Source organism: Pteropus alecto, unplaced genomic scaffold (genome assembly GCF_000325575.1).
Source record: "Pteropus alecto unplaced genomic scaffold, ASM32557v1 scaffold135, whole genome shotgun sequence".
Classification (NCBI taxonomy): Eukaryota; Metazoa; Chordata; class Mammalia; order Chiroptera; family Pteropodidae; genus Pteropus; species Pteropus alecto.
This window is the reverse complement of record NW_006438076.1, coordinates 1,500,495-1,512,203: the sequence shown is the minus strand read 5'-3', so window position 1 is coordinate 1,512,203 and position 11,709 is coordinate 1,500,495. Positions and strand designations below refer to the sequence as shown.

The window sequence follows — 11,709 nt, the reverse complement described above, 5'->3', positions numbered from 1 at the left end:
TTACAGAGCTAGAATTTTCTGTGTAGGTGATCATAAATAGCAGATTTCAAATGACATAGCTTCCGAAAGAACAAAAACAAAAATAAAGGAAAAAATCTCTTTTAGAAATTTAGTCAAAAGAGAAATATTAGGACCTAGAAATGCTTTTGTGCCACCACAAAAACAGAAACTTAGTAATGAGACTGGACTTGCCACAGTATTAGAAGAGAGCACCCATGAACTATAAACTTTCCAGCCACACCCAAATCTACAAAATAATTAGAAAATTATATGTCTACAGATAATTCTTAGTATGAGAAAAAATATAAAATAAGAACATATCTCAGCTCTTGAAACACCTCCGCACCTTCAAAAAAGAAAAGAAAAAAGGATACATCAAATAAAAAATTAATACAATGCTGCAAACAAAAGTATGCACTCACACAAGTATTTGGAGATATGAAAAAAAAACACTCGATTCAGACATTCAAAAATTAAAGACAGAAATGGACAAAAGGATAGCCTAGGATGAAATAAAAAATAAAGTGCATTGAATCAAAAGAAATTAGGAGAGAAAGAAAAAAAGTCACCTCAGATATGAAGAATTAATTACAAGGTAAAAATTTAGTAAGAGACTTTGAAGAGAGGTAGGAAAGCAACCAAGAAAATAACAGTAATATAAACAGATAAAGTGTATCAGAGAGAAAGTGGTGGAAATGGAAGACAGGCAAAGAAGGAATAACGTTAGTATAACTGGAGCCCCTGAAGAAGCTAAGCAAAGCAATGAAACAAAACTAACATACAACTATTTTCTGAGAAAACATTGTAGAAATAAAAGACTTTAATTTACATATTGACTGGATCAATAGAAAAGCTAGAAAAATTTGTCTAAAAAAATCTACTCTGAGATATTTCCTGGTTAAAAAAAAAAAAAAGTAAACTTCAAAGATTAAGAGAAAAAGCTCTCAGGGCTTCTAGGCAAAAATATCCAATAAAACTTACGAGGCAAAGATACAAAGCAACCACCACAGAAACAATTGTAGGAAAGAAATATCAATAGATACTAAACCATGGGTAAAAGTATGAGGAGAAACAGGATATGTATATCATCTAGAAGTAATTGTCTACAGGATGCTTACTAATTACAAAAGTAAGAATAAAAATTTTAATGTAAAATTCTTGTAGATATCATCTTTAACCAAGTGATTACAGTTAACACAATCATGAATGGAACAAATCAACATTATGTGCCTTCATATTAAGCAATGAAAGCAACACAACATCACTTCTGTTGTATTCCTGCTCAAAATTCATAACATCAATCCAATCACAAGGAAACATCAGGTGTGTTCTGCAAAATAACTGGCCTGTACTCTTCAAAATCTCAAAAAAGAAAATTATTTATAAATTAGATAACAGTGTTTTATTAATATTAATTTCCTGATTTTGATAACTATACAATAGTTCTGTAAGGAAATGTCCTTGTTTTTAAGAAATACAAATATTTGATGTAAAAGGCCACCATATCTGCAACTTACTCTACAATATATCAAAAATATATACTTGTATATGTAAATATCCATGTACATACATTCATATTTTATGAAAACATAAAATAAATATATATGTATATGCCTAAATATGTTATGTATATAAGTATGTAAATGCATGTGTATTTATATGTATCTGCATGCGTGTGTGTGTTAAGAGAAAGAGAATAAATCATAAAGCAAGAGGAGAATACTAGCATTTGGAGAATGTGAGTGAAAGGTAAAGATATACAGAAACTCTGAATTATTTTTTGCAACATATATATATATATATGTGAGAAATCATTTCAAAGTAAAAACAAAACAGAAAAGCAAAAATGCAACCATTTTATATAAGGAATGGTGGTGTAACTAACTTACTGAGCCACTAAAAATTGTCTGATTCAAGTTCCCCCAAAATATAATAGTTTGTTACAAGATCATAATTATCAGATTATCTTCTCATCAGTTATATGGTTTAACTGGCCCACCTGGTCCAAATTCTGTAAACATACATGTATACACTCTCACATGCTGACAAATGTACACACTCATGCACACATTCACATATATATGTACAAGTGAGCCCATATGCAATTTTTTTCAAAACTAACTGAAATTTCAATATATGCTACAAGATGATGTTTGACAATATGTACCTAGAATCAGTCGATCCACTTTGTGCAAATCTGCAGTTTGAAAAAATATTGCTCTAAAAGCATGCTACCTCAAGTATAGTCTAAGGACAACAACCAGAATGAGCATCTTTTAGGAGCTCAGAATTACAGAGCTTTAACCTGCCCCTATCTCCAGATATATAGAATTAGAATCTGCCTTATAATGAGATTCCTCAAATAATTCTTGTGCACTTAAGTTTGAGAAATAATATTCTACTCATTCTAAGTTCAGGGGACTTTCCATCTCATAGAAGAATTTTGAGGAAAGATTTAAACCCTCATGCATTTTAAAAATGATATTTTAATGTTTTGTACCATAAGTTGTAAATAGTTGCAAAGTATATATATAGTATATATGTATATATATATTTGCATTTTAAGTAGTTACTTTAAGTAAAAACTTTTTCATATTTATCTAATGAAATCTAATACAATAGTAATTTGATACCCATGATTATCTATTTATGAAAATACATAAATAAAGCCCTCTTTAGTAATCAAAATTTGCATCCTTTTTTTTCATTCCCCAAATCATAATTTCAATTATCTTCCCCAAAGAATTTTACCTTAAATTAATAATTTCATACTTAAAAATCTCTTATTTATCAGTGATTCAAAATTCTTGCCTTTAAAAATATTTACACACACATCTAATTTTCAAAACTTTCCTCTGGATCAAGTTATATTGCAATTATTCAAGTAGAATTAATCTCTTACAAAATTTGATAGGTAATTATTAAATACACAAAGTTTTTTTTTTTTCTTTTGGTAGTTAATCTCATAATGAAAGTGATAGAAGCATTGAGTAATGGAAGGTTTAGCCAATAGTAGCATTTCAAATTATACCTTGCTTAGCCCAGGGTAATGTTCAGTTGTAAGATGGGGTGAAAGTATTTTCTTTATTTTGTTAAGTGTGAGTGAGTAGAGCAATGACGAAAGGGACTGTGATAAAAACAAACAAACAAACAAACAAACAAATAAACAAAACACCAATATAACTATAATTGGGTTCAGAGGAAAATCAATTTAAAAAAATAGTACATATGAAAGTTGAGAATATGAAACTTGGTTCCCTAAACATCATTCATTCTCATGTATCCTTTACAAAATCTTTGCTTATCCCAACTCTAAAAGAACTCCAGTTGGAGACCCATTGCATTAGAGAGTAAGTCTAACACAGATATAACGAATTACAGTACATAAGCATAGAGCCATGAAATCCCCACTATGTGCTATGTAGGACAGAGAAATGAGCATTTGACTGTCTAGAGGGTAAAATAAGGCTACCAGAAGGAGTAATATTTAATTCCTGATTGATAGAAAAGGAACCAACATATATCAGGGCACAGTATATTAATGAAAACTTAATGACAAAAGATGAGACAGGCCAACTTCCAAAGGTACTTCTAGGCTGAACTTATACTGGGCATTATTTGCAGAACAATGACTCATATATAAAATTTTTAAAATGGGTTACATGATCAGGTTTTCTTCAATAATCTAAATTTAGGAGCTTCAAACCTGGGTTTAGCAAATACCTGAGAGCTAAAGAATGCTTTTAAAACATATGAGAATCAATAACAATGCTAAAAGAAAACAAACCAACCAACAAACAAAAAAACAGTTTTCCTCATAAATGCACTGCTATTTTTTTAAATGTATGAAGATGTAGTTGTGGCACAAAAATAATTTGAAAGGGTACCAACAATGGTGTTAGTTTGTGTATCTGGCAAGAAGTTGAGAGAAAAGGATCTTTCTTATATTTTCCCAATCAGTAGACACTTACCATGAGAGCATAGTCCAAATATTTTTTTGCTATAAAAAATGAGATCGCTTCTGTGCAAGAAAGTTTTGATTATTCATTAAATACAAATACAAAAATGGAATAAGATGGCATAAGTCTGAAAAAGGACATTCAGCAACTTTTAAAGTTATGAAGAACACAAAAGAAAAAGGACTACATTCCCTTCTGTAGAGTACCTTACTTTAGGCAATCCCAATATTTAAAAATCTAGGTTTATATAAAGGCTAAATTTAGAAATTAATTATTCACCTTTTAAAGGATTCACAGTAGGATATAAGTCAACAGAAAACTCTCTAGGATATTTAAAATAGAATTCAATTTACATGCAACTTTTTGGAAGCTTTCCTATTTTACCAAACGAGGTCAACTTGTAAGCCAGTTTAGTACACTCTTCAATTGCCATGCCATGAAGAAATAGAGCCCAATAGTTTTTAGAAATCCAAGTTTGCTTCTATGACTCTGAGTGACTGCAATGTTCACAGTTCACAGGTCACCTTTAAAGCAAAGCAAGTGTGGAAACTAAAAAACAAAATGAACAAACAAAACAGAAACAAACTCATAGATACAGCAAATAAATTGGTGGTCACCAGATGGGAGGGGAGTGAAGGAAATGAGTGAAAAGGTGAAGGGATTAAAAAGCAGAAATTGCCAGTTATAAAAATAGTCATGGGGATGTAAAGTACAACATAAGAAATATAGCCAATAATATTGTAATAACTATGTATAATGCCAAGTGAGTACTAGACTTATAGGAGTGATATCACTTCATAAGTTATATAAATGTCTAATCAGTATGTTGTACACCTGAAACTAATATAATATTGTATGTCAATTTAATTGAAATATGAATTAAAAATATCATTGAGTGATCTACAAAAGTCATAGAATAAAAAAATAATCTAACAACAAAAAAAGACATATTATAATACCAAAAAAAGGAACAAATACTTTTTATGCTTAAACTATCAATGTTAGTATCATGTAACCATGGTGCAATGACCATAGCTATTCAAAAGAGATCAACACTTGACTCATAGAGTAAGTGTCTTTGAGGAATCTAACAGGAATTAGCCCAAAAGTAGCTCAATGTTGGAAGGTGAATTGCCTACCCATCCAATTATAACTCTTGAATAATTTGAATGTGACTTCTATAATGAGGTAAAGATTCGGTCACTAGATGTTAAAAAAGAAAAAGAAGGAAGTAATAACTGAGTCATCATTTGTTAGGTCATTTTTAATTACAAGAGAAAGAAACTCAATTCAAACTAATATAAGTAAATGAAAAATTTTATCCATGCAACTAAAGGTATAAAGGTAAATGGAATTCAGGAGTAGTCAAATCCAGATGTTCCAAAAAAAAAAAAGAAAAGAAAAAAAGTCGTTGGGACTCTGCCCCTTTCTATATCCTGGTTTTGTTTTCTCATTTATTGACTTCATATTGAGATGGTTTTCTACAAATGATAACAAAAATATTCACCAGCAAGTCTTCATGAAACATTTTTACCACTAGCTTTAATCAAATTGATAAAACTATGTGAAATTTTCTGGTGTCACTGAGTATAAAGCTGTTTTCCAAAGACAACTTTTCTCACTGATGACAATCCCAAACCAAGAGAGTGTTGCATACATTTCAAAAGGTGCAAAACTCTATTAGTTTCTTTGGGAAAGTTTTCACTAGCAACACTTAGAAAAATCACCTAATAAGTTTGCTAAGAACTCAAAGTTGAAAGTGGAAGTTATTTAGTATTCTTAAAAACCCTCTACTCTTTTTGCTCTCTTGCTATTTGCTCCAGGCATGTTTTCACTTCCAAAGGCCTATAACCACTGTCCACTCCATCACTGGCTTTATGGACTTGAATAAGTCACTTAAACAGCTATGCATCTCAATTTTTCATCAGTATGGAAATAATAAGATTGTCAATTTCAAATAGTTGTGAAATTAAATTATTAAATAAAATAGTATTTGCAAATTTCCTGGATTAGAGTTTGCTATGCAGTGGTTCTTACTTATGTATATTCTTTTAGAAAGTGGACTCACAGGTGCTATGATGGGCATTAATGGAACAAAAGACTATTTTATATATATTTGAGACCAGATATCCAATTATAGCACATATTACAACAGGAAATAACCTTCGAATGCTGTCAGAAGACCAGGTAGTAGTTAGTGTTAACTCTCCGGGTAACAACAAATAAGACCTTATATAATTCTCTTCATTCTTTTGGGTTTTAAGTTTTCTCATGAATAATAAAAAATGAGTGCTTAGACAAAATTACTTCTAGAGTGCTTATGTAGGTAATACTTTCTATATATGTAACAACTTCTATGTATGTAATTCTTCAGAGAATTTTAAATCTCTACAACCAGTTAATAGACTTTTATCTTCAGGGATAATAAATTCCAACTTAATTGATGTAAATGATAAGGAATTGATTACCTCCCATAACAAGAAGACTGAACAGAGGATAATTTTAGAGTTGATTTATTCAGTGGATCGATGATATTTTTATGATTCCAGATTCCTTCTACTTTTCCGCTCAACACCCTTAACAAGTTGATCGCAAGATGGTTACAATAACTCTAAGCAACATATATAGCACATTGCTGTCCAGAGAAAAAGAACACTTTCTTCTCATACATTTTTTAAGAAAAAAGAAAGTATCTTTCAGAAGAACCATAGCTACGGTGACTAAGTAATTTATCCTCCAAGAAGAAACTATTTTGAGAATGAAAATGTGACCATGACTGGCTTGCACTAATAGTGTTTTGCTATCTGCATGGGAAAAAGGCTGGGGTTTTCATCTCCAGGAACTTGGAAGGTGAATATCTACACAAAGACTGAAATGGTTGCTGAAAAGGCAAATAACAGTGTCTATTATAGCTGTTAATGACTGACTGTTCATGCATTCTCTCCAGTCTCATCTCTTGCTACTCTTTGATTTGCATTTATACCCAGAACAACCTGAAGTTCCAGGACACATCATGTGCTGTTGCTCACCTCTGTTCTTCCTTTCCCCTTTGCCTAAAATTATTGCCATCCATCCATTGCCCTCTGGCCTCTACCTGACTAATGATTCTCCATCATTAAGGTAAAAGTAATCTCCCTCTCCCACCTTCCACCCACTACTTGCTTTGGGTGAGATGGCCACTTCCCCATGCTCTCAAAGGACTTGAATTTCTGCCTCTACTTTTTCGCTGTGTAGGTTTGGCTAGAGTGTCGTTTTGCCATTCTAAACTTGGAACTGAATGAATGAGGGCAGAGACTATTTTATTCATCTTTGTATCCTTGGTGCCTAGCACAGTCAAACATAAACTTATAAAACATGAATTAAGAAATTAATAAATTATAATCTGGGAAAGACAATTTGAATTCTTTTCACCAAGTAGGCCCTAAGATTTGTATAAGCACAAATGTTATGGGATGCGGGATGACCCAGGAGACCTAATTCCTAGTGTCTGTCCTACCCAATTCAAATAAAAAAGTCTTCAGCTAAACAGTAAAATGAGCTAATGGGGTCTAGAAGAGAAAAGAGCAGGGCTGGCTCCTGACAGCATCTGGGTTAGGAGACATCCCTATTATTGAGGTATAATTAACAACTTTTCTCTCATAGACATTAATTTATTTTGTCATTAAATTAATTAGAATTAAACAAACCTTTAAATCACTGCTTTTTTCTAGAAGGAGATAGAGAGTTTTAAGTGCAAAATCAAGGAAAGTTTTCCACCATTTTCTTGCCCCTAAAAAGACAGAGAAGAAAGAGGCTACCTCCTGAAGGTAGTTACTTTCGACTTCCCTGAGAGAGGGTTGGGTGCAAGAATCACATTTTACAGGGAATGATGGTTGATTGTTCTCTACAGACAGTGGGAGAGGAAGAAACTACCAGTGGAATGCATTTGAAATCATCACAGGTCTGGATCCCACTGTAGTTTTGTGCATGCGATCTTTTTAACAATTAAGAGATTTTATTCTAATAGCTATAAATTACATTACCTGTCACAATGAAAATTGAAAACAAGTATACGAAACAGTTGATTAGTAATGGTGTATGGAAAGCAGTAAGAGTTTCCACGACACCAGATTTCTGAGGTTTTCCTCCAAGATAAAATTTAACAGCTCCTGCTTCTTCAGTATTTATCAAAATACAAAAGAAAAAAAGTAGAGGTTGTTGATTTTGATGGCCAGTCTGACCCTTGTAGTCTGAGGGAGTAAAAGTGCACGTGGCCGGGGCGTTCCAAGGGCCTGGACTGCAGGATGACCTGCCACCCACACGGTCACCTTGCTTCTGCTGGTGAGACTCAGACAACCTGGAGCAAGCGAGCATGTGCGGGGACCACCGAGCTTCTACTTTGGCCAGAGTGGTCCCACCAAAGCACCCACACTGACCCAAGGGAAGGCTAGGGTCCATCTGAGGGGTCCGAGCAGTGGTGGCAGCCCCCAGCCAATGCCTTTGGCGGCATTGTTAGCACAGGTCCAAGCACAAACGTTATGGATGCGGGATGATCCAGGAGACAGAGCCAACCACAGGGACTGTATGTGACCATGCAGAACATGTCGTGGCTGGTTCTTCCAGCTGCATGCTCTAGATGAGAGGCAGACCACGGGTGAACTGGACTCAGGCCGTACCTGCAGAACCTACACTAGGCACACTTCTCCCTTCTGTGTATTCGAGTGTGTCCTTATTTCATATTTGTAACTATTATTAAAAATGAACTGAGTTAGGATTAAAAAACAACCACCAAAATGGATCTCAACACAGATCTAAAGCTCAGAGGAGGTGAGTCGGGCCAGTCTAACAGCGATTCTTGGGAGTATCCATGTGCCTAAAATCCCTTCTCAGTATTAAACAATGGGTCGATTCTCTTTTTACAAGTGAAAAAGCTTAGTAATATTGCATAGGAGTTCCAGTAACTGTCTCATGGGAAACAAGAACTATTTAACATTAAATAAAAACCCAGTTGTGTCGGCACGTGTACAGCATGGAGAAGCACAATGGCACCCACCATGGAAACAGCTTCTGGTACTCACACCACAGAGGCACGTCTGCCACTTGAGAGGAAAAGGAGGGTCGAGGAGGGAGTGAGGGGGGAGAGAGGAGTGCGCCCCACTACTGGTTCCGGGGCTGATTGGACAGCCAGTCCAGTGCCTCATACGGCCCATGCCCACTGGTGAGGCAGGTAGCCTTAGTGTACCGGTTCCTGTGGCACAGAGAGTGCAGGCTCAGCTTGTCTGTGATCTCGGCCACGTTCATGGCATTGGAGAGGTCCTGCTTGTTTGCAAACACGAGCAGAACAGCATCCCTGAGCTCGTTCTCCGCCAATATCTGCAGGAGGGCCTCGCGGGCCTGGTTCACGTGTTCTCGGACACTGCTGACAACCACAAAGATGAGACTGTGTGTTCTGGCAGTAGTAGCGCCACAGAGGCCTGATCTTGTCCTGGCACGTCCCACACCATGATGCTGATAATTGTTATACTCCACGGTCTCCACGTCAAAGACTATGGTGGGGTTGGTGGTCACGATCTCACCCAGATTCAATTTGTATAGGATGGTCTTCCCCGCAGCATCGAGGCCCACCATGAAAATGCGCATTTATTTATTTTTCTTTTTTTTCCAAAAAAAAAAAAAAATTAAAAAAAGTCCCTTGAACTGGTTCACAAAGATATTCTCCATGCTGTAGACCGGAGGTAGTGACACTGGCCAGAAAAACCCTCGGCAGCTGCAGCGCTACTGCTGCTCCGAGCCAGGCGTTGGTTTCGCTCCCGCAGGATGGAGGATCTCATGCGTGCCATTTTTTAAACTAGTTTTTTATTTGGTAAACTGAGAAAACAAATTCTATCTCATAAAGTAATTGTGAAATAATTAGTTAGGCAACATAAATAAAGTGTCAAGAACTTAGGCTTTCAAACACTACTTAACTTCCTCTCTCTCCCTTAAACTGAAAGTCAAATCCGACTTCAGATAAAGATAGAGGGATTTATTCCCAAGAAAAAAATCAGAACCTTACTTCCTGCAAGCAAAAACAAAAACAAAGCTGTACAACAAAATGATTACATCATCAATTCCTTATATATTTACTCATTCCATCTAATTCGTCCAGATAAACTTCTTTTTTGATCTCATTTCCATGGCTTCTATAAATTTTGTGCTCTTCTCAGTTCACTCTATACTTCTAACCCCAAATCCATTTATCACTTCCTCTCTTTTCCTTCAAAAACTACCTGAATCCCCTCTACTACCTAAGAAACTCTCCCTAATTAAAGCAAAAAGTGATATGGTTATCTCTTTATCTTCTTTTTCATGCAGAGATCAATGAAACAAAAAAGAATATTGAGCATACTGTATGCTTATATTGAAATACACACTGTGCATTTAGTTTTTATTGAAAATTTCGTACCACTTTCTTTCAGAACAATGCATGTCTTTGATAGATCTGTTTTGCAATTTGAACTCTTAGAAGGTGAGATTCTTTTTGAATTATAGCTTAGAGGGTCTTTTTAGAATTTTATGTTTTTAAAGACTGTATAGGATGATCTTCCTGAGATACCTTACAGCTCTGGAGCTCTGTGAATCTGAGTCAGTGGTTGTCCCTGGCTTCAAAAACATTGCAACTGAAATATCCTCATAGACTCTTATAGCAGTTCAGTTTTAGACTGGAGATGCAAATATTGGCCTAGACTCAGATATTTTAAAAGATAATAATGAGGAAATGAACTGTTGTAAGAGTGTCCCAGATTTAGAGAAAGATGAAGCGAAATGGCTTAAGTCTATTCTGAAGTCTGATGGCTAAGTAGATAATTCAATTGCAACAGGTCTTAGCTTTACCATCAAGTAGATATTCTTCATATTTAACCTTGAAGCAAAAACATGAGTAAATGTAGAACATGTACTCTAATATGATTTTCTGGCCTGACTGATATTTAACTGAATAAAATCAACCTGTAATTGAACAACTCTGAGTGATGTTGACAGAGGTGTTGAGTGCTTTTTCTTCCCGATCTAACAGAATAAAAACTAAAAGCTGCATTAGTTTTTTTCCCCCTTTAATTAAGACTTCAGCATTATCAGGCTTTAGAAGACTGAACAAAATGCACAGATGAATTGCCATTTAATTAAGCTTCCTAAGAAAGTTTTGAAGGCAACAGATTAAATATGCTTTTACTTTTTGCAGTTTTTATATAAAGTTTTAATTGTTTTTCTCTTAGTTGATAAATTAAAAAAATATAAAATCAACAAAATGTAAGCTGAGAAGAAACCAATAGTTATTATTTATTTATTTTAGTTATTGTTTATGTCAGGATGCGAGCATTGAGAATTTTCAGTGGATACATCCTTATATGTGTTTGGAAGGTATGCATATGGTCCTATGCCTTGCTTAAGATAATAATTCTAACAATAAGTATTGTAAATTCTTAGGGAAAAATCACATTAATTAAAAAAGCTGAATTTAAATATTCTTAGTCTCTTATATAGTAGTAACCAGAATATGAGTAAATTTAGGTCTAAAGATCTCTGAGTGAGGAATAAGATCGCATGCCATTTAATAACCAAAGTAAAATGTTTTTAAAGCTCCGCCCACTTAACTAGCAGTGACCTCAGTCTTTTATATAGGTTTCCTCTCCAAATATATATTAGAATTCCTAAAGATATTACATGAATCATCTAACATATGTTTGTCATCACTCAACCATTACTAACTTCCAGGGATCAAGAAGTCAGTCAT

At 34.5% G+C, this 11,709-nt stretch overlaps 1 pseudogene; it reads right to left on the bottom strand.

The window, feature by feature from the left end:
- Positions 1 to 9,095: 9,095 nt before the first annotated feature.
- LOC102893907 lies at positions 9,096 to 9,578 on the bottom strand (annotated as a pseudogene).
- Positions 9,579 to 11,709: the final 2,131 nt, after the last annotated feature.